At 50.9% G+C, this 26,830-nt stretch overlaps 1 protein-coding gene across 10 annotated transcripts in view; it reads right to left on the reverse strand.

The window, feature by feature from the left end:
- The window catches only part of LOC105859950 (F-actin-monooxygenase MICAL2), a 154,822-nt gene that overhangs the window by 121,618 nt on the left and 6,374 nt on the right, over positions 1-26,830 (reverse strand). For 9 of the 10 annotated variants that reach the window (XR_002223646.2, XM_076002169.1, XM_076002173.1 and 6 more), the window contains exon 2: positions 7,688-7,755. The gene's annotated coding sequence lies outside the window, so the exon portion shown is untranslated. Of the gene's footprint in view, positions 1-7,687; positions 7,756-17,387; positions 20,222-26,830 lie in introns of those variants that run through there. The other variant, XM_076002174.1, reaches the window with a different exon arrangement.

Raw genomic sequence — 26,830 nt, forward strand, 5'->3', positions numbered from 1 at the left:
AGTGGTTTATTGCTGCCAGTGATGTTTGTTTTAAGACCTGAATAAAGGACTTGTAGTCTTGAGCCGATACGGATCAAAGATCATCTGGCCCTCCCCTCCAGGCCCCAGCCTAGGAGATATCTTTATTGGGTAAAAACCAGAGGGCTGTGTTCTGAAGTGCAGGCTGGGTCCTGGATAGCAGGCAGGCAGCTCAGTCTGAGGCCTGCTCACTTCCTTTCTCCTGGCTGGTCATTCACTTATTCACTCGACAGATACTGATTACTATATGCCAGGCAATGTGCTAAGTGAACCCAGCTTATCAGTTCTCAGGGACAACCTCAGGCAGGTGACCAGAGCAGACACTGACAGGGTGAGGCAGCTCCGAGAAAGGATTTCTTCCCTTCACCAGGAGGCAGCCCAAGAGCAGCTCTCTGCCCATGGAAAATATGCAGCTATCAGGAGGCACTTCAGACGTGCGAGCAGACGTGGAAGATAGAGACGGCTCTGGCCCATTCCTTACACTGTGCAGAGGAACCAAAGTCTCCTGGGAACTCTTTCACCCAAAGGTCTATAAAAGCAATTAAGGTTCCAGGTAGTAAACGCAGAAATGCCTCTCTGATAAGATAGGGTAGAACCAGTCCCTAAAATACACTCAGCTGCTGAGCTGACTTGTGAGGAGGTGATTGGCTCGGAGGGTCGTGTTTCACCCTCCCGGACCGGACACAGGAGTGCTGGGGTTTGAGAGTCCTGTGACATTGTCCTGCCTGGTAACGGTTCCGAGGCTGCTAGCTGAGAGCAGTGCAGACCTGCGCAGGAGGGTGACAGCGTCTCAGCAGAGGATGCCGCCTCTCCAGGTGGCACTCAGAGGCCACGTGCCTGTGAGCTCAGAGGTGCCGGGACAAGTGCTCCAGGACTCGGCAAGGGCCTTGGCCATTAAGTGGGCCCAAATGCCCCTCATTGGCCCCACACTCCAACATCCCGCAGCCAGGGGAGAGTGGCACCGAAGGCGGGGCCAAGCTGGTGAATTTTCAATGGTGACAGAGAGACCGTCTCCCACAGTCCCGACGGAATACATTTGTGTTGGCTAAATGAAGATGCTGGACTCTTTCCTTGGTATCTGGGCTCATGGTCTGAAAAACACATTCACTAAAATAAGCAGCAACTGTTCCCAGAAAGGATTTTCTCTCTCCTCATAAAGATTCAAACCCCAGGGGCCACGAGTAGGGACAGCTGATACAAGACTGAGAAACCTTTGACTCCAAATCACTGTCTGGTTTATTGATTTATTGTCTCCCTCCCCCCCCCCCCCCAGAGGACAATTCAGGCTCAAAGCTCAATTTCCAAAGCTTCGTTCCTGGGGCAGATCTCGGCAAGGAATTTATTAAAGGGGAGGAGGACAACAATGCCCAAGAGACAAGGATTGCTGGAGGGTTCTCTCTCTTCACCATTATGCTTTTCACTTTAATGATCTGATATTTTTAAAACATTCTGGCTCACCCTTATAACAAATAACCCACTTCCTGGATACTTCTGCCTTGCAAATATCATCCTTCAAAATAGCTATATATTTTTATTGGTCTTTGTTTTTAAGCAGCTTTCTCACCTCACACCCCCAGCTCCTGCAGAACTATTATGTGACCCTGTCTGGAATGTGAAACGGTCCCTGAAGAGACAGTCTGCACAGAAACTCTCAAGGGTGTTTGCTATCAGCTTATTTGGCAAGAGGAATCTGAGACATTTTAAATATGAACTGTCGGCGTGGCCCACCACACCCCATTCCCTTTGCCCCATCAACAGTCCCCTCCACTGGTGCATGAGACACGAGATGCAGAAAATGGACATAAACTGTCTGAAAACAAGCAGCCCTCCCCAGGTTCTTTTCTCTGCAGAGAAAGTACTTCAGATGCCTGGAGGATTCATATCTGGAGAAGCTCTGCTGGTCTCTGCTGAGGTTTCTTTCAATGAATCTCACATAGCCAGCAAGAGTTTTGCAAAGCCCTTGATGGTCTGGTTCCAAACCCCCCTCTTCCTCCCCCAGCTTGTCTCTCAACTGAATGTTCTACTCCTTGCACCCTCAGCTAAGAAGAAAAACATGCACATAATTCCTCCTTCCTTCCAAATACCAAATCAGGACCCTTCACGCCACCACACTGTTTCCTTGGAAAACCCTCTGCCTCCTTCTCTGCCTGGAAATCTCCTGTTCATCCTTCAATACCCAAGCCCCACAGCACCTCCTTGGTGCGGTCTTCCCTGCATGCTGCTCTCTCCTTGGTGTTTCCAGTGCACTCAGTGTGGCTCTCCATTAGCTGGCTGTGACTCTACATTATGTATATCTGTCCCACCACCAGGCCAGGCCATGAGCTCCTGGGAGCAAAGGGACTAAGTCTCACCTTGGCATCCTAAGAACCAAGCCCAGGGCCTGGCACTTGAAGTCCCGTAATAAATGCTCGATGCCTTAATCAATGCCTGGCCTATCCCGCCCTAGCCCCCCTCCTCTGTGCCTAGGGGCCGTGTGCAATTCGGACCTAGGAAGGGCTTCAGAGCCAGACACCTTGTGATTGAGCCCTGGCCCCTATGGGACATGGGCAAGTTATTTAACCTGTATCTGCCTCGATTTTCTTCTGGATACAACAAATAGAGCCACCTCTCAGAAAGCTGCTGTGAGGAACAATCAAGGTAACATATGTAAACCCGGTGCTTGCCCAATGGAAAGAGCCCAAGATGCATTTCCTTGAGCTCAGTCGGAAGTGTGGGGCCAAATGGAGTCCTATAGAAAAAAGTGAGGGGTCTCCATTCTGGCTCACATGCCATCAGCACCTCGGTGGGGAAGCCAGTCTCTGACCCCAAGACCTCCTCTCTGAGCGAAGGACAGGGCAGGCTGCTTTCAATCCATGCCTGTTGCTGGAGGCTCTTGGCACTAGGCATGCTTAGCAACAAAGCCCCTGTGATTTCTATCTGAATGGCAAACCCACGAGAGGCCACCACTGCTGAAGCTGGGCCATCACAGCTTTCATTTCCTGTCTCAAATCAATCTTTCACCCCAAGACACACCATAAAACAGAATCACGCTGACTAACAGCGCTAGGTTTCTAAGTACAAGTCAAACAGCCTGCACACAAGGCGGCCCCATGCTGTTGCACCCGAGTTTTATTAGGCCTTGATAAATAATGAGGTGGAAACAGAAGGGGCCCTGCTAACACCTCAGACATTCAAGTTCAGGGTCAAAGAGAGAAGTGGAAGGCGTGACAGCCGAACCCACGTGGGGAGGTGACATGGCACTGGGGAAAGGGACACCTGTTGTCAGAAGACTCGATTCCACCTCACTCCTACCACTAGCTTCCTATATGGGACAGTTTAAGCCACGTCTCTGGGCCTCAGTTTCTTTACTCATACATAGGAGAGCTGGAGTAGATGATCTGTAAGTTCTTTCTAGCTTTACCACTTGGCAGCTATAAACCTTAGAAACAAATCCAACTTCCCTAACCCTTCCCCTTTTTCTGTTGTGCAGCTGAGACATCTCGCATCTCTCCCTGAGCAGCCTTCTACCAACACTACTCCCTTTATTGCTCTGGAGTGTCTGGTCGCCCCTGACCACAAAGCCTAGCCAAACTTGGGACCATATTCTTAACAATATTTTTACTACTCTCTGTCAAACAACTCAATAGGCTCCTGGTACCCTGGGGTATTAGGAACTTGAATATCCCAACAACTAATCCCACTCCCCTCCCACACCAACCAACTTTCACTCCTTAGATCTCCAACACTCTCAGAAATTTAGACTTTTCCCCTTGCAGCTTTGCAGGAGACTAGGGCAGGGACAGGCAGCTCTTATCTGCACTCTTGCATGGCTCAAGGTGGGGCAGCAGAGAGGTGGCAAAGCTACAAAGGCCAGGAAGAAAGTGCTTACAGAAGCAACCTCCAGCCACATGAGGAGAGGTGACCTAGAGGAGAAGATGGTGCTAATCACGAGGACAAACTGAGGGTGGGCACTGAGGACCACAGAAGTCTAGAAGACACCACATGAGTGTTTGCTAACAATCTGAAAAAAAAAAAAAAAAAAAAAATAGAAGACACCATTAATATGCCACCACGCCTCCACTCCTTCCTTGTTTCCTTAATAAGACATCTGAAGGCAGGTGAAGTTCTGTGACTTGCCCAAGGCCATGCAGCCAAGCTGTGGACAGCCCACACTAGGATGTGCATCTTTGGTCCCTGCCCACTCTTTTTTCCGCTCTACTCTGTTGACCTCAAGAGTCTAATGAGGCCAGCTGGGTTCCCTGGAAACTCTAAGAAACATGACCCGTGTCACTCAGGGAAACAGCAGACCCAGCAGATACCTTGACAGTGGCCTCTCCAATCCCATGCATTCCTTCCCAACTTGACCTCCTTTTCTCGTTATTTCTGCAGCCCTTGCTACAAAACCTCAGGAAGTTCAGAGGTCAGCGAGAAGAGAGAGGTGAGCCTCCCTATCTCTACTGAATCCTAAATATCTAAGATAACCCACAACTGTCCCTCTTCCTCGGTCTAGAGAAAGCTGGTGGGGGAAGGGTAAAAGGAGGGGGAAAAAACACCAAATTAACCAACTGGAAGACAGACCTGTTTAGGCCAGGGTATTATTCGTGGGCGATTAGATGGGTCATCTGAAGGTTTGTGACAACAAACAATAGGCTCTGCCTCTGCCAGTGACCTTTCAAACACCAGCGTTTGACAGAGCATCTCAGCTTCAGGAGCCGGAAGCACCGAGTCAAAGATTCAAGGAATTAATTATTCAGCGTGCATGACCCAGTTCCCAGAGGTGAGGCTGGGTGAGAAGAGAAAGCACCAGCTCCTTATCACCGCAAGAAACTCAAATACTTCACGGGGTAGTGCTCTCTTTGCTGCCAAAGCAGATCCATTTATGGCGTAGAGTGGCCAAAATATAAAAGTCACAGGAAAAAAAAGGTCAAATTTCACTCATTCAATAAATGTTTACTGAGCTCCTCTAAGTCCCAGGCCCTCCAGGGATTTGCATGTGGTTGGAGTTCAGCAGAGGAGAGAGATCTCAGAATTTATAAACAGGACGTCTGGGCTCAGCCCTTAGAGAGCTACGTTACCCTGGGCAGGTTACAGCTTGTTGAGGGCAAATTTCTCATCTGTAAAATGGGAGTCTACCTGCCTGATTATGAAGACGAAATGATCTTTATACAGTGTAAAGTACAATGTAAATATGAGGTGTAAACAATAATGATATAACATGACACACTTTCCCTGCCCTAGGAAAGTGTATAATCTGGTAATGTTTTAGAAAATAATCCAAGGTACCTATTTGGCAAGCATGGCACTGTCTGTAATTTGGGCAAATTGTATGCTTCAGCCTGCCAGTGCAGATGGAGGCGGCGGTCAGTCCCAGTCTCCCAGTCCCAGAAGTTGCAAGGAGGGGTGGAGGAAACATAGAAAGAGTCACCAGGCCCCGCCTGGCCCTAGGCAAGTCTTGACTGGATGCATGAGCCAGGAGAGACCCAAGAGTGCAAGGGGGACCCGAACAATGGGGCATGTGGTCAATCAGCAATAAAACAGAACAAAAATTCATTTGAGCGCCACGGGAATGAGCCTGCCAGAATGGCACACGCGTCCCTCCCCACACACATTTCAGACAATTCTGGAATTCACAGTTCGCTGCCTGAGCCTCCTCTGTGGACGCGCGCTCTGCATTCTGGGTTTCTCCGGAACCGGGGAGACTCTCAGGCCGCAGCGGACTGGCCGTTCAGGGCCTCTCTGTTCCCGTCCCTCCCCAGACACTAAGAATCAGAACTCCTGGAGCAGCTGTACCCTAGGTGCAGGCAACCCCCTCTCATCTCGCTGTCCCGACTCTCACCACGGACTCCTCATCCCCACGTGGGTCCTCGGTGCCCACCAGGCCAGCCTCCAAATGCTCAGACGTGCCTGCCACTGCCCTCCGGTGGGGCTGCACATACAACCGGCTCCTTGGATCGGGCCCTGATGCGTGCCCTCCCCCTTACCCTCCCTCCTTCCCTCCCGCAACTAAACCCAGCTCCTTCCTTCAAGGCCCTGCCAGGCTCACACGCCCAGGGACGCCCCTGGAGACCAGGGCCGGTTTCACTTGCCCCTCTGTTCCCTCCAACTCATGACTTTCTGTAAGCTCTTCACCCTCCTGTAAACGCAGATTTATGGTCCTAACATGTCCTCTGATTGCTGTATACAGAAAAGAGACAGGGGAGGGGGAGGAGGGAGGAGGAGTGGAAAGAATGCTACCCTGGAAGCCCAGGGCCTGTGTTTCAATTCTCCATTTGACACACGTTGGTTCTGTAACCTTGAGAAAGTATCTTTAGGCCAGGCCTCTGTTTCCCTGTTTGGTAACGAGGGGTTTGCTCTAAATAACCTTTCTAATTATAAAGTTTGGCATCACAGAAACCAGACTAGCCTGGGACACAGCAGGCATGCGTCCTGGTCCTTATTAGCCTACAACCTGGGACAGGTTATCTGTCTGCTCACTCCTGGTCTCCATGCCTAGAAAATAAATGTGGATCACATGACCACCCCTTGGGGGTGTGAGGCTCCCACGAGACACTGTCCATGACCGAGCTTCAGGGACTGTAAAGCCCTGACCGAACCTCAGGGTTCACTCAGCTGGTGACCACCTGCGCCGAGCCTGGTACCGTGCCTGCCAGGAGGGGCTGCCGGCTCAGACAGGAAGGGTGGAGGATGGTCCTTGCCCTCAAGTCTCCCACAGCAGGCAGGCGAGACGGGCAGGTAGACAAACCCCGACAGGCGGTGGATCTGAGTTATGAACAAATCACCATGCGAATGCAAAGAAGAGGCACCAGCCCAGAGGGAACAGCTTGCCCTGGAAGCGGTGAGCTGTGCTGGGACAGTGGCACTAGAGAGGGGCAGAGGGGAGGGGCAGGAAACAATGCCGAGTTCCCACTGGAGCGGGCCTTGCAGGCCAATGGGAAAGCGAGGGTCGGAGGTGCCTTTGAGGGGTCTCTGGCAGCACTGCAGAGGCCAGAGCAGAAAGGGCCAAGAGTGGAGCCGGGAGAGGGGCAGGGAGGCTCTCATAGTGCAACAGTCCACGGAGGTGACTGTGGAAGGCAAGGCCATTGCCGATTCCCGCCTGCTCAAGCCTTCCAGACCCTCCAGCTCCACGAACCTCTGAATCTACAGAAAGGTGTAAACAGGTTTGCTCTCCTCAGAATGGAACCCACGCAGGGGAAGATGCTGCAGTCACATTTTCAAACCTTGCACAGATGGTCCAGGGTGCTCCGAAGTCACTCCCTACAGAAGCCGCCTGGCCAGATCCTTGCCTTGGCAGAGATCCGGGTGGCTAAGAGGCTGGAATGTTCTCAGGGCTGGGATTGGGATCCCAGGGCTGAGCTGCTGGCCCTGCTTAGGGGAAGGGGGGAAGAGACTGACCCACCCAAACACCACTGAGTCAGACAGGCCTTGCCCCTCCAAAACAAACCGCAGTCTCCATCCCTGCCTCCCAGCCTCCTCCAACAGCGGGGGAGAGCGGTGCAACCCTGGAAGTCGTCAGCAAAGACAGAGGCTTAGGAGAAAAACAAAGGTTTCACCAGCATTGTTACTTCAAATGGGGTCACGTGCATTTGAGATTAAAGAGAGTCCACGTGCTCCCGCACTTTTCTAAGCCTAGGGCCAGCGCCCCCAAGAGCTACTCAGTGGCATGAAAGATCCACCACTGTGACTTACTCACCAGATTCTCAGGCTTCACAATGGCTAAGGTCTTCCTCCAGGATGAGCCACACACAGCTTGCCATGTTCCTGTAAAAGCAAGAGCCCAACAATTAATGTCAGTTACATGATCTTATGTCACAGCCTGCTACCTCCTCCCCTCCAAGAGGGCGCACATGTTGTGCACTTTGCCCTGTGTGACACTTCGCCCATCAAGAGGAAACGGACAGAGAATCTAATCTCTCTCTGTGCGCCAACAAGTTTTGCCCATGAAGAAAAAAATAGTGAGACTCTAAACAAATTCTATCATCAGCCACAGTCTGGGCATCCTGAGGGCTTATCCTATCTCTACGCAAAGACTGCTGAGAGAATAAGGCGGATATGAAAGAGAATGCTCTATTAGCTGCTTTAGTAAAAACAGTGTCAGAATTTCTAAGCTTAAGACACAATGAAAGTAAACCAAGCTGATGTAGAACTTGATAACAAGTCTCCCATGCAAAATTGGTCACATTTCCTAAGGTAGAAAGGTCCAAAATGCTAAAAAAACAAACAAACAAACAAAAAACCCAGAAAATTATGCAAGTGGGCCATCTGATCATGGCCTAGTTTCCCAAACAAATTATTTTAGCTTCCAGTGACCACCCACATTATTTGGTTACATCCTATTGCTTCTGTAGAAAATGCCTCTACACCTGTTTGGAAAATGGAGCCCAGAGTTACAAAATATTTCTAATGATTTACTTTTACATTAACAAAAAATCTCAAATGTCTAAGAGGTAGCCTCAAGAGGACAAAAACTAACACAGATGTGAAATTTGAGATCTATAAAAGGCAATGTCCATACTCCAGGGAACTGCAAACACTTGGCTCAGCCGAGCGGCAGGCCTGTTTACACACACACACACGCGCGCACACGCGCACACACACACACGCGCACACACACGCGCGCGCACACACACATTCTCTCCGGCACACAGAGGGCCACGTTCAAGTGCTGAGAGATGGGATTCACTGTGTAGAATTCCCAAGCTATTACTGGCAGAGAACCTACTATTTGCTGAGCACTGGTCATGCATGGAATCAGCCCTGCTAGAGACTAGACACACTTGATCTCAGTGGCTCCTCAGAGACAGGAAACAGAGGCTTAGAGAGCAGGTGGCAATTGCCAAGGCCCCACAGCAAGCAGGATGTGAGCCCAGGCCTGGCTGACCAGTGCCCATGAGCCTTGCCACCAAGCTCAGGTGAGAGGTGACCTGGACGCCAACACCTGTCATAGCCATGGTGTGTCCAACACACCTGGTGAGCCTGGCAAGTTCCAAGGGCAGCCACCTGGGCAGAAGCTGCAACCATCATCATCATTATAAAGCCCACACCCCTCAGGGACGGTGCCAGCTGACAAACAGGCTGGCCCGCCCTGGCTACATTCTATCAGCCTGAGCTGTAGGCTCTGTGCTGCTACCTCAAGCCTGAAGCCAGAGAGACTGGAGGCCTCAACTTTGCTGGACCCTGCTTCTCAAGGGAAGTTTCCAGAAGCAGTGGGTGGGGAGCTGGACATCTTGGCACAGAATCCCCGTCTGTCCAACCAGGGTTGAGAAACCAGGGACTTCCTCATGTTCCCCAGATCCCAGGAACAGAGGTCCTTACCCCTTCCACCCCCATCCTGGGACATTACTGAGACCAGCGGCAGGGAAATGGGGCTCTTTGAGGTTCTGCTTGGGTTGTCTTTATAGTGGGATGGAGGTGGACATGACTGGACCTGGCCACAAACGTTGACCACTGGTCAGATCCCACAGAGGCCCAGGCACACTGAGATCCAGCCACTCAAAGGACCGACTCGTACCCTCTGTCTGACCAACAGCCAAACACGCTTCCAGCTCCCTGCACCACCACCAAACTAGAAGGTGCTAAAATCCAGGCCCTCCCTTCCCTTGAGGGGCCTCAGTCTCCCCATTTGTAAAATGAGGAGCTTGAGATTATTGGTCATTTCCTTACCGAGGACCCCGTCTAGCTGCATGCATCCATACACCCTGACTTTTAGAGTGACATACAAATCTAGTTAGCTGTTAAAAGGACAGGGAGGGATTAACCTGTGCACAGGCATTGCATTGGGCAGTTAGCATGTGCTACCTCGGCTAATCCCCCCAACAACCCTGTGAGGCAGGTACAGTCTCAAGTTACAGAGGGGGAAACTGAGGCATGGCACAGCCAATGCCTCTCCCAGAGTCCCAGTTAGCAGTGACCATAGCAGCCCTGGGACTCACAGTGGAACTGGCCTGAGCCCACACCCATGCTCATCCCTGACCCAATGTTTCCCTGGTAATTGATCAGAATGAAGAAACGCTGTCTCTCCTTGGATGTGCCATCACAACCAGCCCCAGGCAAAGCAGCATAAGGTCTCTGGACCCCTTGGGCCTGGTCTGGGTGGTGCAGGAAAGGATTTCTGCAAGCCTGAGTGACCTCATGGATCCCAAGGGACACGAGAGGCCCAAGGGAGAGGAACTTGGGGGGACCTTCCCCCCTGAGGTTCTCTAAGCCTGAGCTCTTCTCTAAGAGACCTTAAGCACTTGGACAGGGCATGGCATCCTCTTGGCCCTTAATAAGTATTTGGTGTTAGCGTGAGATACATCAAGACCAGCTCGCGCACCAAGCAGAGGTCTGCACACCCCAGATCCCGACACTGAGCCAGGTCTTCTCTTTACCCCAACCACCAGGGGAGCTTCAGGCAGAGCAAGAAGTGTCTAAACACGAAGGCTACCCAGGGAGGTAGTTAAGAGCTCAGGCCCCAAATCAGGCAAACCAAGGTTCCTATCTCAGCTCTGTCACTTTAAATTAGTTGGGTGGCTCTAGGCAAATTAATCTCTGTGAGCTCAGTTTCTTATTTAAAAATGGGGATAATGTTGGTACCCACTTCCCAGGGCTGCTCTGAAGATGACAAGAGACAATGCTGTAAGGACTCAGCCCGGTGTGTGTTTGGAGCAAGTGCGAGGAGGTGACATCTGTTGCTATGGTCTGCACCAGGGTGGGTGGCTAAGCATGCTTTTGGAGCCCTCTGCTTGGGTTCAATCCCAGTTCTCCTCCTAGCTAGCAAATTGCTTACCCTCTCTGTGCCTCAGTTTCCTGGGGTGGAAAATGAGGTTGATTGTGAAGAATAAATGAGGTAAAGTTCTTTACCTTTACACAGGTAAAGATAGCTTAGAATACAGGTAGCTTAGAACACAGGTAAAAGAGCTTAGAATAACATCTGGCACAAAGTAAGCACTCGATAAAAGTAAGTTAGTATTATTCTTAATTATTAACATTACTAGCATCCTTCTTCCTTTCTTCTGATAACAGGGTCCATTGCTCCCTCTCCAGCCAAATGAGTGGGCATAGGACTCAAGGCAGGTTCGTGAGAGTATCTCTCCCCCGTGGCCATATTCACTGGTACAAAGCGTGTGCATGTGCTCCGAGCTAGGCCAAGTTCCAATCTTAAAAACCTGGGGAAGACCTGGTCCTCCTGGGTCGGCTGGAGAGCTGTGTGGGGTCAGCCGGGAGCTGCCTGCAGCCATGGACCCCTGAACGGGGGACTCGACTCTGGGGATGCTGGAGGTCACCTGTTCTCTTCCTGGGGCTGGATTCTTCAGCACCTGTGTTGAGTCTTTGAGCCTCCCCTGGAAATTTCCAATGCATTCCATTTTCGCTCAAGCTCATTCAAATTTGGTTCCTGTCCCTTGAAACCAAAAGAGCCCCAACTAACAACAGTGCTAAGCAAATGGCTGCTTTATCATCACCAAATCACACTCAGAAAGAAAAGCCAGCTGCACGTCCTCGGTGAGCCCCGGGCAGGCAGGGAGAAGCGAGGTGTCACCTCAAACTGAAGCGAGGGGAGGCCGCTGCAAGCCCCTGGCACGACGCCCCTGCTGGGAGAGGGAGATCCTGAGACCAAAACAGAGAGCGGTCCAGGCTGCAGTCGCCAGCGAGAGGCCAGCCTAACGCCCAGCCCCTCGCCAATGCATTAAGAAAGGGGAAGAGGAGAAAGAAGGAAGCTGGAGCTGATTGTCATTGACTTCTAAGTGATGCTGGAAAAAACCCAGATAGCTATTTAAAACAACTCTTGTTAAAAGAGGAAGTAAGGGAGAAAAGGGGGAGGGAGGAAGAGGAAGGAGAAATCGCCTTATTTGAGCACTTACTTGGGTCATGCACTGTGGGCCACACTCTTCCATCTGTGTGATCTTATCTAACCTCCAGCACAGCCCTGGGAGCTGGATGATCATCCAACCCATTTTCCAGGTGAAGAAACTGAGGCTCACAGAGGGATCAACAACTAATTCACTGAGGTTGTACCACTCTTGCCTCACGCCTATAATGCCTGACGTGCTGCCTCCCCGGGACACTCTGATTCCTGAGCCTGGGGTCTCCCCCTCATGCAGGCCACATCTGCTGCCACTCACACCTCTGCTCAGACCTGCTGGAGGTGATGGAGTGTCCTGCGGCTCCCTCATCCAGAACCGCTCAGACACAGGGGCAGCATCTTGATACCCCAAGCACATCCTCAGGCAAGTTTCCTTCTCTGGAACTTAGGTTTTTTTTTTGTTTGTTTTTTTGTTTTTTTAAATCTCGAAGAGCTCCGGGGTGATTTTAATGAGATGGCATGTATCAGCGGGTTTTATTTTATTTTTTTTTTTTTGAGACAGAGTCTCGCTTTGTTGCCTAGGCTAGAGTGAGTGCCGTGGCCTCAGCCTAGCTCACAGCAACCTCAATCTCCTGGCTCAAGCAATCCTTCTGCCTCAGCCTCCCAAGTAGCTGGGACTACAGGCATGCGCCACCATGCCCGGCTAATTTTTTATATATATATATATATTAGTTGGCCAATTAATTTCTTTCTATTTATAGTAGAGACAGGGTCTCGCTCTTGTTCAGGCTGGTTTCGAACTCCTGACCTCGAGCAATCCGCCCGCCTCGGCCTCCCAGAGAGCTAGGATTACAGGCGTGAGCCACCGCGCCCGGCCTATCAGCGGGTTTTAACCAAGATGCACCTGTCTCAATCCCATGGGGAGTTCTTTGGGTTTTTGGTTGTTTTGTTTTGTTTTTGTCTCAGTCACCTGTCCCAAGAGACTGTGACTTCACAGATACAACTACAGTGCCTGACACGTGGCACTGTGCTAAACAACATTATCTTTGCTTTGTCTCCTTTTCTCACTACCTTCTGGGCCAGCACCCAAAGATGATCTATTCCCATACCCCCACCTCTTCTAATAGCACCCCTTTAATTCCCTCCAGGACAAGAAGCTCCACCTGCACATGCGTTTTTTAAAGGGTTTTAGAGAAAGAAAAAAAATCCCTGGCCTGGTGGGAAAAACTAAGCCCCCAAACGTGCTGGCCCCCCACCTCTTGTGCAGCACGCGCCACGGGCGGACACGATGAGCACACTCGGCCGCCTTCTCCGCAGGCCACGGGGAGCCCAACGCCAGGGTCTGCACAGGCATCAACTAAATGACCAGCCACGTAAGGACAGTGCAGACACGAGCATCAGATGGTGTAAAAAGAGACACAGGCAGAGACAGAAGTGGTAGCTTCCAACATTTGCAAGAGAATCAAACCGGAATCCGTGATCTGCAATGCTATGAAAATCCTCGTGACCACAACAATGTTAGGGAAAGCAGCCCGGCCGTACCTGTGGGAGCGGGAGAGGTCAGTAAGCATTCCGGGGGGGGCCTCACCTGTTCCCCCCCACAGGACACACGCGTCACACCGCCACGCGCTGCCCAGCGCCCACCTGTCGGCCGCCGGGCGACTCTTTGTGTTCCAGCAACAAGCTTCAGGCAGCGGCCGCCCCACCACGAGGGATTATCCAGGCAGGTATTTCCCTTACTGCCCTTCTCCTTTTCATAGATTTGTTCTGTGCTATTTGAAAAATGAAAAGGCACCGGCTGATCCTCCCTCAGGGCACGATTTGGTTTCACTCCCTGCCTGGTGTTGGGGTGGCGTGCAGGACACCAGCAGGGACCCGTGCACAGGCTGGACCAGCTAGACATCTGCAAGAGCATGGAATGTTCCAGGGGTCCCATTTCCTGCACCCCCTCCCCAGCCTGCTTTCCCTTAAACCAAGCCAGGAAATATTATTCAGTAAGTATTTGCTGAGCACCCGGCTGGGACTGTGAGGAGCAGCACAAAGCATGGAAAGCAGGCCTGGGACTCGGAAGCAGAGGCCCTGGAAGGCGGGGTGCTGCCTCCCGCTCAGCCGGCACCTGGGCTCGAGCCCAGCCTTGCTGCCCGCCCCGTTGCGAGGCCTTGCGCAAGTCCTTTCAGCCACGAGGTTTGTCGTTCCCCTTTGTGAGATGACGTCTACCTTGTAAAGTTAGGGTGAGGATTAAATGAGAGACTATAAATCAGAGGATAGCAAAATCTGCCATCTGGTAGGCATTTACTGTGAGCCTGGACCTATGTGCAAAGTGCTTTGCGAGGGTGTTTCCATCCAATTCTGACAACTTCCCTGTGAGGCAGGCACCACAGCCCCAATCTCAGATGAGAACACCGAGTAGAGAAACTAAAGCACCTACCCAAAGTCCCACAGCTCATAAGACACAGAGCTAGAACATACACGCAGCCACTGCACTACTGCCTGGACATGGCAGGTGCTCAGAACTCATTACCTCTCTTCCACCTGCGGGGACACCATAGGCACTCCCTCCATAACCTTTTGTTGAGCTGAACTAAACAGAAGATTCTTCTGCTTAAGGAGCAACTCCATGGAGTTTGGTAAGTCTGGGTCAAAGGCTGTCCTGGAGCCTGGTTTAGTTCCACCTTAGCTGGAGGGGTCACTTGTCTGTTTGCCTCCCAGGAGGAAGTGCTTCCCTCCCCACCCTGCGCGCCCAGTAGTCTCTGCTTCACCCCCCAGCAGCCCCTCTGCCTCCTGCACGTGGTTCTGGGCCGGCCCCCAGCACCTGCTCCCCGCTGAGTGAAGCCATGGATTCCATCCTGCCTCCCCCACCTCCGATTGCAGGTCCCTCTGGCCATGTTCGTGTGCAGGTACTGCTGCGAAGCTTACAGCTCCAAGGCCATCCCAGTGTCCCCTCGCCCCACCACTTCCCGAATGCTGAGTCCCAGCCCAGACCTTGGACACACAGAGAAGGGGAAATGGGAGTGGGGATGATTTGAGCAACTCTGATCATCCGCTCAGCTCAAACCCATCACCATGTGCTCGGTTTGGAAGCCACAGGACCTGGCAACGGGATAAAAGCAGAACAGTACGAAGGTCTGTCAGTCACATGGCCTCCTCCCAGTCCTCTTTAGGAAAAGGGCTAAAGGGGAAAGGATGAGATGGCTTTGAGTGCCATGCTCAGCGTGAACCTCCAGAACGAGGCTTCCTGGGAGGGGACAGGGGGTGCCTATTTCGTTACCTTCAAATTTTGCAACGTCTTTGAGCAAATAACTCAATTCTGGAGAGCCACAGTTTCCTTACCTGTTTAATGAGGACAGCTACCAGGAATCACACAAGGGTGACTGTGAGGACCCCGTGAAATATGAATGTGCATGGGCTTGGCAAACTGGAAAGTACCCTTGGAAATACCAGACATTGTCCATAATCCTGGGAGGGGTCATCAGGTCAGAATAAGTGGCTTGGAAAAAAGAGGAAAACTAGGAGTCCACGTCTTTTGGCAAACCTCTTTCAACACCCCGTAATACAAGGCACGAGTCACCAGGGATTAAAAACAACCAAACCCACATTTGATTGATATCATTCATCATCTAGAAAAGGGCAGAGAGACACCAACATCTACGTCATAAGACAAAACAGAATGTGTTACAGGAACGATCCCACAGAGAGGATAGGACATCCTGTTCTGGCCTCCGAGACCGGGAAGGCTTTTATAATATTATTATACTATGATTAGCATAATAGCAACTGTTTGAGTGCTTGCTCTGGGCCAGGTACTGTTCTAAGTGTTGGCATGTCTTCACTCATTTAATCCCTAAAACCACCACATGAAGTGGGTTCACAGATGACAAAACCGAGGCACAAAGAAATCAACTTCTATCTTGGCCTTACGTGGCTGGTAAGTGGGGGATCCAGGATTTTAACCCATCAGTCTCTGTCCCTCCAGCACACAGAGGGTCAGGGCAACCAAGACAGGTCTCAGATAAACTCTCTTTGTGGCCGAAAGGCTCTGATAAGGCCTGCAGGGCTGAGTCACTAAGAAAAGGTACTGACTCACCCACAGCCTCTCCCACCCAAGCCTCCCACACACAGAGACCGCCCCTGGTCTGCCCTGGAAGTTGGCCCCGCTCTGTACTCCCTGTGCCCGTGTGGGAACTGAATACCCAGGGAGACTGACAGCAGAACCTATACGTCAATGTCTACATTGACAACAGGCCACTCGTGGATCGAGCCCATCTGTTAAGATGTGGTCCACACTGATGTGCGTGTGGGCGGTTGTTGCAAAGATAAAACGAGATGACAGGTCTAGTGTGGCACCTGGCACGCCACAGTCTCAATAAACAGTGGCTGGGTTAGAAGACTTTACGAGGATTTCCACTGCAAGATCATTCTCTTTACAATAATATCTGGTGGTAACAGTGCTTTTAACTAGTATTCACCTAGCGCTCACCTGCCACTAAGCTAAATCCATTACATGAATTACCTCATTTAATCCTTAAAAGCATTGTTATTTTTTTCATTTGGCTTCACTTTAGGACAACACATTCATTTGTTCACACGTACATGTATAAGGAGAGGGACAGATGGTCAAGGCAGTATTTTTTAGGCACTTACTATATGGTGGCGGACACTGTTCTAAGTATCCTACATTCAGTAACTCATCTCGTCCTCTCAAAAACGTGCCTACGAGGTAATGACTAGTTTATCCCCATTTAACAGATGGGGAGTTTGCAGCATAGAGTATGTCACATGAGTAGACTTTTTTAGGTCCTGATCATCTCGTCCTAGGATCTCAGCCTCCCACCCAGCCTCCCTGTCTCAGCTCATCCTCCACAAAGCCACTAGGGAGATCTCCCCATACATGGTGCTCCACTGCTCAAGAACACTCAAAGGCTCCCTGCTACCTAGCCAAGAATCCCAATAGGTTGGAGAAGGTCAACTGGGGCCAAAGATCCCTGCAGATCTGGCCTTGCCTCCTGTCTTATGGCCCCAGACATGTCCCTTGCTGGTTTAGAAGTCCCAGTGACAGGCTGAGCCAGTGAGGCGTTCCCTGGCCACCTATTTAAGATTATAGCCCTTCCCCCACTGCCCCCCCTTCCCCCAACCCAGCACACCCCATCTCCTTCCCTGCTTTGGTTTTCTCCACCCTACCTCTCATCACCTGGCCTCCCACACATCTAATTTTCTTGTTTATTGTCTCTGTGTGTCCCCTCCTAGAATATACACTGCATGTGGCAAGGGGTGCTTTCCTGTTTTGGTTTCTCCCTGCTGCAATCCAGCACCTAAAACAGTGCCCAGCACAGAGTAAGAGCTCGTAAACAACTGCCGAATGGATGGACGAGCAGTTGTTTAAAATGCCTAAGTAGAAAACATCCTCTTCCCATCCCTATTCTGAATTGAAACCCACTCAAACTCAATCTATCTCCCACCCCCTTCCTGAAGACTGTGTGCAACTGTCCTAAAACCGCCTGCCAACTGCATCTCCCTCTGCCCACCTTCACGCCGGGCCCTTTCTCGTTTCTCCCGGCCTCTGCACCCACGGAGACACCCCCTCCTCCCTCCCTCTCATCCATCCACACTTCACCTGCCCTTCGGGATCCAGACCACATGCTGCTGCTGCTGCTGCTGCCGCCTCCTCCCAGGCCCTCTCCAGCCCCTGAAAACACTCCCACACCCACTGCCGTCTCCCCCAGTCATATGGACATTAGTCACGAACCACCCTGTGACTCGCCTTCCGTGACTGGCTGAACTGTTACAAAATCTCCTGCTACTTTTTCACACCGTGTGTCTTGCTCCCCCGAGCCTGATGTAAATGCTTTGGGAGGAGAGGCTTTGGGAGATTCATCCTGCCATCCCCATAGCGCAGGGCCTAGGGTACACAGTAGGTGCTCAATAACTGCTTCTCAACTTCCCAAGGTAAACAAAGTCACCTCCCCAAACAGGTCACTTCCTCAATTATAGGTACCTGGACTGGCTTCTCCCATGCTGCATTTTTTTATTCAGAGCCAGCTCTGACCTTGGCTATCTGCAAACCCAGCATGGGCCTGTATTTTTAAGGGGTGTTAGACCTATTCTAATCTCGATCCCCTGCACTGGGCAGATGAGATGATTTGTAAAGCACTGCAGGTCTGTAAAAGAAAGGTACATAGTTCTTCCAGGCAAACCCAGAGCTTCAGAGCATTCCAATATCTTGCAATACTGGAGTTCACCAGAGGGAAAAAACCATGGTGTAAGTTTTAGGTGATTCACAGCAGAAAACCAACACTTGAGGCTCAGGTGTGCCCATTGAACACCAGCTCTCAGTACATTGAGATTATAACAAATGGTAGTAAAATCTCAAATTATTCTGATCTTTGCAGAGACGAGAGCCAGGAAGGACAGAGGAGGCCCTGCTTACTGCAGACCCTCCATGTGCTGGGCCTGAGCCAGGCCCCAGAGGAGGGCATCCTGGTGGCCCCTCGCACGCTGAGCATCCTGGGACCAGCCTGCTCCACACCTGCAGACCTGGGGCCCAGGTGGGTAGGAAGCTGCATAGCCCTGACTCAAGCAGGTGGGTCACACTCGTTTCACATGGGCCTCAACAGTTCTAAATTAGCCAACCAGAACCCCAGATTATCTGTGATTTTTTAAAAATTATAAATAGGAAATACACTCACTGGGCTCTAAAATCAAAAACAAAAGTATTCAGGAAATGTTTCCCTCCTACTCCTGGCACGATCTGCCCCGTGTGTCCCCACGCTGAAACAGGTAACCACTGTGATTAGCCACCTGTGCCTCGTTCCTGACCACGTTTATGCATGCACATGCAGACAGAAATGTGTCCTTTTCTTTCCCTGATAGACTATACACCCTTGTCTGTGCACAGCTTTTATCTCTCAAAGGACTGGGCTTGGCATAGGGCAGGGGGATAGAACAGCTGTACTAACAACGAAGATTCATGCCTGTGTGACAAGCCCACAAAGCCAAGAGAGGCATACTGGAGAACACATGGGTGAGAGGAACGGAGGCATAAAGTCACCACGGAAATGGAACCCAGTGGTGCTGCCACTGGGATAGCCCGGGCCGGCCAGAGGTGAGCTCTGGCAGGGCCGGGTGGGATCAGACACCTTGGGGAGTGCTGGAAGCCCCAGTGGCCAAAGGCTCGGACTGGCCCTGCTGAGAATATCATCTAGTAGAAGAAAGAGGAAGCGTCTATAGCAACGGGGAGTAACCTAATTCCCTAATTCCCACGGCAGTGCTGGAAGGGGTTAGTGACCAGAAGGACATCGGAACTATGGAGGAAAAACAATCATTTCCTGTGAAATTAGTGAGAGGCCAAGAAAGGGAAGTTGGTGCCTGAGCCTCTAAGAAACCGACCTCAAAGGGTTGGGAGGCCGGCAGGGTCCGGGCCTGGGATAAGGAAATTAGTGACTCAGACTCCCTGAGAGGCAACTCCAGAAACAGGAGAGGCAAGGATGAAAAAGGGACCCGAGATGGAGTTTAAAAAAAAAAAAAAAAAAGGACATTCAGATACTTACAGTGGCTTCAAGTTCCCTTGGCCAGGAAAGTGACCTCCCAGAGCACCGAGAAAGGTTGGAGACGAGATGCTAAACTGCCTAATGCAATCTCTGCAGCAGCCCAAGAACACCTGAACGCAGTCAGAGCTTTCTGGGAACTAAGGACACGTGATGTCAAGGCACATTCATTTCCTTCTGTGCTGAGATACTTGAGGGTAGATGGAGAACTGCAGCAGACATGCAGATGTAGCCTCAGGAAGGCATCTTGTCATAAAGAGGCAGACGGGTAGAGCCTAGGCAAGGGCAGCTTGAACCAGTGTTCCCAAAGCAAGCCAGTTAAAGATCCAAGGTCCGCAGAGGGGAGGTCTCTAGCAGTGGGCCGGGGGCTCCCTCCTGATAGGCGTTTTATCCGCAACCTAGGTGATGCTGGGGAAGACACACTTAAATAGGATCCTGAAAGAGCTCAACAGAGCAAGGCTGCACTAAATTTAACCAGTTGAAACTTAATAGAAATGATTTCTCTAAACCAGGTGGGAATAAAACAGGAGGCTCTGCATTTAAATTCTAAAGCCACACAAGTTTAGGGCAGAGGAGAAGCAGCTTAGCAACAGTACATGTTGAAAAGACCTGGTCAGCAGTAATGACAGTGATGCGATGCGGCTGCCAGCAAAGCGGACAAATCTTGGGCTCCATTAAGAGGAGTAGAAGGCCCTGAACTAGGGAGGTGATAGCTCCCTTCCTCTGGGTGTGGTCATACCATGAATACGATTATGGTTTGGGAACTGCCTTCACAGTATAAAAAGATATGGACAAGCTGGAGTATGTTCAGGAGAGAGAGCCACAGGGAGGGTAAAGTTGCTGAACCCACAACATGGGTTGTTCATCTGGAAGAAGACTCCAGAAAGAACCAGAGGGCTGTCTTTACATACCATATTTCCCTGATTAGAAGATGCATTTTTGTTCAAGTATAAAACGTCTGAAAGCAGAATGTATCATAATCCCCCAGCATCTCACAATCTGTCATGATGCAGCTGTAGCATAGCTGTCACTGCCTCACATATGGAAACTTCACTCTTGTTCCTGGTGGCAAATCTGAACAACTGCAATCTTCAACCTCTCAGGAACCAAAACATTTAAGGGCCATTTAAGGAAGGGATGTCAGTCCTGGTTGTTAACTAGAAAATCTTTCAATGACACCATCTGGTAAAATCAAGAAAAAGAAAACAAAACATCTGAAGTTACAAACTGGGTGTCAGCAACTGGAAAAAAAAATTCCAGAGACAACAGAGATGAAGAAATACATGACCCCTGACCAGAAGATGACAACAAGTCAGAAAATACAGACATTGATGACTGAGTCAAAAAGTGACTTGGAAGAATTGGATTCTGAGAGTGAAGAAGTTTTAGAAATGCCTTAACCAATTTGCTTTTTTTGTATGTATACAGGAGTGATACGAAATAAAAATGTATGGCAAAAGTCTAAAAAAATTTTTTTTCAGGAAATATAAAAATTTTAAGAGATGGCGAAGCATTGTGCCACAGTTTAATTAGCAGCAATTTTTCTTTCTTGAATATATATAAAATAATGGTACATCTTATAATCTATAGTATCAAAGATTTGATTTTTTAAAAAATAATATCTGAAGAGCTACCATGTGGTGGATGGATTAGAGACATTCGCTATGACTTCTGGCCTATGCCAGAGGATACAGGAAGCCATCAGGAGCAGGTGTCCAAAGATGGGATGGATCCCCTCTGTGCAAACCCAGGCTGCACCGTCACAGGGGGGAAACAAGCACCAGAGGGGCTGATAAGGCTCTCCCAGCCCTGCAGTTCCAAGATCTTATGAGATGACCTCACCATGAAGGGAAAGGTGTCCCATCTTGCTTCATTGTACACACAAGTGCTTTGACTGAGTCATTCTCTTAATAAGTCACTACTAAAAGGTAAAAGTCACCTAGGGAGCAGTCTGAGGCAGCAAGACACCCTGTCCTCATCTGTACTGCAGGATTCCTGTGGCCAATTCTGAGAAATGGGCCGGAGGGGAAGAGGCCACATGTGTGCCAGGCACCATGACAGGTGTGCTACACTCATTGTCCCATTTAATCCCCACAATGACCCTATGAGATAAGTAGAATTACTCCCATTTCACATTTTAGAGGAGAAATCCAAGACTCAGTTATAGTATGTGGCTTATTCATGGTTTACAGTGACTCTGAAAACCCATGGTCTGTGACAACAGGCTTCAGATAGAGAGTACTCCAGAAGTCTTGGTTGGCAGAATGAATGCACTGAGCGATCAATGGATCAATCAATGAATGAACCAACTTGGTCTCTTGTCCGTAGCACTGATGGTAGGACAAAAAAGCAAGCAAGCCAATCTCAATGCCCTACCCTAACCCCATCAAAAGCTCCCACAGGCACCAAACTCATTCCATTTGCTGCTTGCAGGATAATTTATTCCATCACACAAAGCAAGGGTGTCCCTGAGATATATATGGCAGAGAACAGGTGCCAGTTAGCAGTTCTGCTCAAATGTCAAAGCCGTAAATGCACCAGGTTGCCATGCCGCTGAGCTCAGCCTTTATCCACCTGCTGTGGTCAGGATGTCCAGAGGGCTGGGAGTCAATCACCCCCTACCTGTTCCACCTGCCTGCTCAGGCCATCAAGTCAAGCCCACAGGCCCCACAGCGCGCCCAACTCCCTCCTCAACTGGAGAAGAAAACCCCAAGTGCACACAGGAAACCTGGGGCAGGCTCCACCTGAAGGGGATATTCAGGTGATTGTGAGACCACAGAAGGGAGAGAATGTGCTTCATTCCTGACAATGGCACGCGATGCTCCGAGAACAGCTGATGCCTATAAACCAGTTCTTACAAAGGCTGTTCCTTAGGAGGAGGGGGTCACCTGGTTCCTGCCCCACCCAGCTTTGCTGCGTCGCCCACATTCAGGCAAGGAACTCCTGCACCTGGTCCACGGGTGCCCCAGAGGAGCTCAGCACCCCTGACTCCCCGTGTCCGCTCCTCAGCCTGCCTCGCAGCGGGGGAGTGATCGGGCAGGCAGCTTAGGCTGAGCCGAGGGGGCAGGGGAGCTGGTACTGTTTTCTACACAGAGTACAGGGCCGCCAAAGCTCAGACAGGCTCACTTGGTGGCACGAGCTGCAGGGAGTGGCAGATGTCCCGCATTCTAAGACCCTAGATGGGGAGTTCCAAAATGGGCTGCCTTCCTTTTTAACTGAAATCGCTTCATACGCCAACTCCCTTCACAAAGAAGGCTGTGGGGAAAGACCAGGACACAGACAAAGCCTGACTTGGGGCCCAACCTTACTGTCCCGACCCTGCTCCCCTCGGCACTCCTCAGCCCAGGCAAATGGCAGCTGTCTGGTCAGCATGGCTGTGTGTACGGCCAGAGCGCAGAGCGCAGTGCGCTGAAGAATGGCTCTGACCATCCCTCTCCGGTGGCTCCCCGCCGGCTGCTGGGTTTGGCCCAGACCCCCACGACACACCCCTGCATACAGGGCCCTCCACACCTCAGAGCCGGCATGATTCCAGCCTGGGCTTCTCTAGGCAGCCCCCACACTTCCACCACACAACACCCTGAACGTTCCCTCACTTTCCCACACCTCTTTGTGCTAAGACCTCTGCCCGCTTCTGCCTATGGAAATCCTACCTCTCTTCCAAGGCTCTTCTCAACCAACAAGCTCTGCCTCCTCCAGGAAGTCTCCCTTGGTTCCCCCAATGTGCGACTCTGTGGACATTCCATGCTCTGTCTGGCTGCGAGGGCGTTGGTGAGCCTGTCCAATGCACGTCCCTCCGTGAGTTAGGTGAGCGCTCAGCGTCCGTCAGTCGTCACAGGGCCCCCGGCACAACAGCTGCACACTGAGCAGGCTCGGCTTGGCCTATAGCTCTCCAGGCCCCAGCACTCCTTTACAGCCCTTCGGGGATCCCCTCCTCCCCCTATTCCCAGCTGACACATCCCACCCCCATTCTCTCAAGGTTCAGCTCTCAGCTGACAGTTTATCAGAGAAGAGGGCTGAAACCAAAGGTGGGAATTCTAAGCCCCAAGGCTCTGGGGGAGGTGTTTTTGATAAGGAAATATCTTGAGACCAAAGCTTGCTAGTGCCATGAGTGTACACATCCTAAATTTGAAGAATGCGAGCATTGTTAGGAAGAGGGTAAGGCTCTGGCCTTCGATAAGGAAGGCTGGCTGCAAGAACAGCTGCTTAGACGGATCAAGCACCACAGCCTGGTGGGAAATTGTGGAGGGAGCAGAGACTTGACTCTGGCCTGGCCGGTGACCTTGAACAAGGAACAAACCTCTCTGGCCTCCGCTGGGCATCAGGAAGCTTCTGAGCCTCAGTTTCTCCATAGGTAAGACAAGGTGGCAGGGATAAAAACCAGACGATCCAGAAGGCCCATCCAACCTGACATCCCAAGGTTCTGTGACTCACGGTGTCCGCAACCTCCTCCCTCTTGGGAGGTCAGTGTCATTTGAAACTACTCAGTTCCACGCCTTCCTCGCCCCAAGCCCCACCTAAGTTCAACGGGAGCTGTATGTGAGGGCAGACCCCACTGGCTGCCAGTGGAAGGAAGGGCAGAGTGGGGGGAAGGCGTTGGGTTCCAGGGACACAGAAATGCTCCTCCCCTTCACACCATCAGTCTCAGCTTGGAAAAAAGACAGTTAGCTGGTTGCCCTCACTTCCCTGGCCTGCCTTTTTAAGAGATTATAACTGCCTGCTAAATGTAAGTGCTGCTCTAAGATCAGGACATATAAGGTTTCTCCACCTGGATCTGAAGGGTTCCATGATGCGTAGAGCACAAGAGCAATGAAGAATTAAACTTGGAGGCAATTGAAGCTGCATTATGCAGCCATGCCAATTAAAGATCTTTAAAAATAGCTCCTTTCCTCTCATGCTGAAGATGAAGTTTCAGCAATAAACAGACATCTGCTAGGAGCTTCTGAAGAGATACAACATAAACACCCCAGGAGAGCCGCCATAAACAGCCCAGAGCACTGTCCAGGCAGTGGCTGCAGCCTGCTGCTCCCCGGTGGGAGGAGGGGGACCCGGAGCCCAGAGGAGGAGGGTTGCAGGGGTGAAGGGCAGTGAGGGAGGTGGCATCAGGAGGCTGGGGGTGGGGTGGAGGGAGGCTCCCCACGGGCAGGAGAGGGTGGTGGGCAGAGCACACCTTGGGAGAAGAGGGAGAACTGGCTGCCTTCTGCAGGGAAATAAAAGCTCAGGAACCCACCAAGAGGATTTCCAGGAAGCCATCCAGAGGGTTCCATGCCAGTGTCATTCATTCTGGAAATGGGTCATCCCTTAAAAGTGGAAAAAAACCTGACATTTCTGAGTATACACCTATACAAGTCACTTCACAAATATTTTCATTTAATCTCCAGATCAATCTCTTTAGAAAGGTGTAATTACCTTCTTCTTATAGGCTAGAATACTAGGTTCACCTTGCCCAAGGCCACATGGCTAGATTTCGAGACCAAGTGTCGCAGCACTTTGGTTGGTTGTTTTTGCCTCCGTCACCTGCATCTACAACGTGCCCCTGAGGTGGGTCCTCAGTGCTCAGACCCTCTGAGCCCACAAAGCTAGCACAAGTGGGTTCCTAAAGGAAGAGCTGGCAAGTAGGGTGGAGGCGGCACTAGTTAGGCCTTGGCCAACCGAAATCATGGCTGAGTCTCCACAGCCCTGTGGGCCTGTTTCTTCACATCCTGGTTGCTTCCCAGCAGGCCTGAGGAAGAGCAAAGGGGGAAACCGGCACCAGGATGGGCCTAGACTATGTCTGGAAGGATCCACAGGGGACCACAGGCAGCAGCTGCTGAGGAGACGAATTCCCTTTGGACTGAGTGAATATTTTACCACATATCTATGAAAGTGTGTGGGGTACCATGCATCTATGTATGTATATGAAGGTGAGTACCATGCATCTATGTATGTATATGAAGGTGAGTACCATGCATCTATGTGTGTATGTGGAACATCATGCATCATGTATGTATATGAAGGTGAATACCATGCATCTCTGTATATATATGTGGAGTGAGTACCATGCATCCATGTATGTATATGAAGGTGAGTACTATGCATCTATGTATGTATATGTAGGGAGGGTACCATGCATCCATGTATATATGTGAAGGTGAGTATCATGTGTCCATGTATGCATATGTGGGTGGGCACCATGTGTCTATGTATGTGTGAAGGTGAGCACCATGCACCTATGTACACGTGGGTAGTAAGTACTATGCGTGTATGTGTGTGTAGAGGTGAATGCCATGCGTATACGTATGTATGTGTGGATAAGTAGCTTTTAAGAATCTCCAGATGCCAGATACAGACACACCCAAGCTAGAGATAAAACCCTAGACTGTGCAAGAACTCCTGGGGCTGCCGGTTGGGGCAAACCTGGAACCAGAAGCAGTCTGAGATTTCACGCAGTGCTTTCTCTTTCCTCACAGCAGTAACACACCACATCTCCACGCAACTGGCCAGGAAGCTTTCCTTACGTGGGCCCTGTGGTCCCCAAGGGTCCAACTGCACAAGCCTCATAGGACATTCCCTGAGGAAAGAGACTGACCGAATCCTCTCGCCGAGGGTCTGGAAAGAGATCTCTCTGATCTCCCAGCCTGTCCCTCTCTTCTGTTCTCCCTTTCATCTGGCTAGCAGACACCCCCTTTCTCCTGACTCTTACTACCTTTGCATCAAATTAGGCAAAAAAGCCCAGCTGTCCTGCTACCTAGAGCTGTCAGCGCCCTGACTTTATAGCAGCTGTGAACTCCACACACAGCCCTGCAACCCCATTCCGCCCCCTGGGATGAACAGCTGTCCAGCAGAGGGGGCAGTAGCCATGCCCCTGGCAGACCCTGGGCCCACTCTGCTCCACTAAGGTGGCTCTTTTTAGTGACCCAAAGGTCCACGTGACTTGTCTCAGTGCACTTCTTCATTGTCCCCTACACCCCATTCTCCTGGTTCCCAACACAAGGTATATCCTGAGATCTTGCAAATCTTCCCCAGATACACTCAGTACTCAGACAAGTGGCCAAGGTCAGCCAATCAGAGTCATGATAGCAAAGAAGTAGTTTCTGTACCTCAAGACATTGATACTCCAGTGGCAAGGCCAGCACAGGGTGTTCTCAGACTCCCACTCCTGTCTCTGGCACGTGCTTGGCTTATGGGCTGGGTATGTCAGAATCTCAGGACTGTAAACAGCCCACAAACCTGCTGTTGCAGCAGCTCAGGGACCTGGGGCCACTGTCCAACTCCTTGCTGCCAGCAGAAAGGGCATCTGCACTGGACATCGCCTACTGCCCAGTGATGGAGAAAAACCTGAGCCCCAAACCAGCAGGAAGTACAGCTCCTGTTCTTGAGCCTGCCTTACCTTTCTGTTTTACCAAAAGAAATCTAACCAAGCCTTGGAAGAAAGGCATGTGCCACAAGGTATCAGGACAGCCACTGGAAGGTGGGGATTTGGGATGAGGAGGTGGCAGGGAAGTTACCCTGACCTCAGGGGAGAGAAACATTAGTT

Source organism: Microcebus murinus, chromosome 4 (assembly GCF_040939455.1).
Source record: "Microcebus murinus isolate Inina chromosome 4, M.murinus_Inina_mat1.0, whole genome shotgun sequence".
In the NCBI taxonomy this organism is placed as follows: domain Eukaryota; kingdom Metazoa; phylum Chordata; class Mammalia; order Primates; family Cheirogaleidae; genus Microcebus; species Microcebus murinus.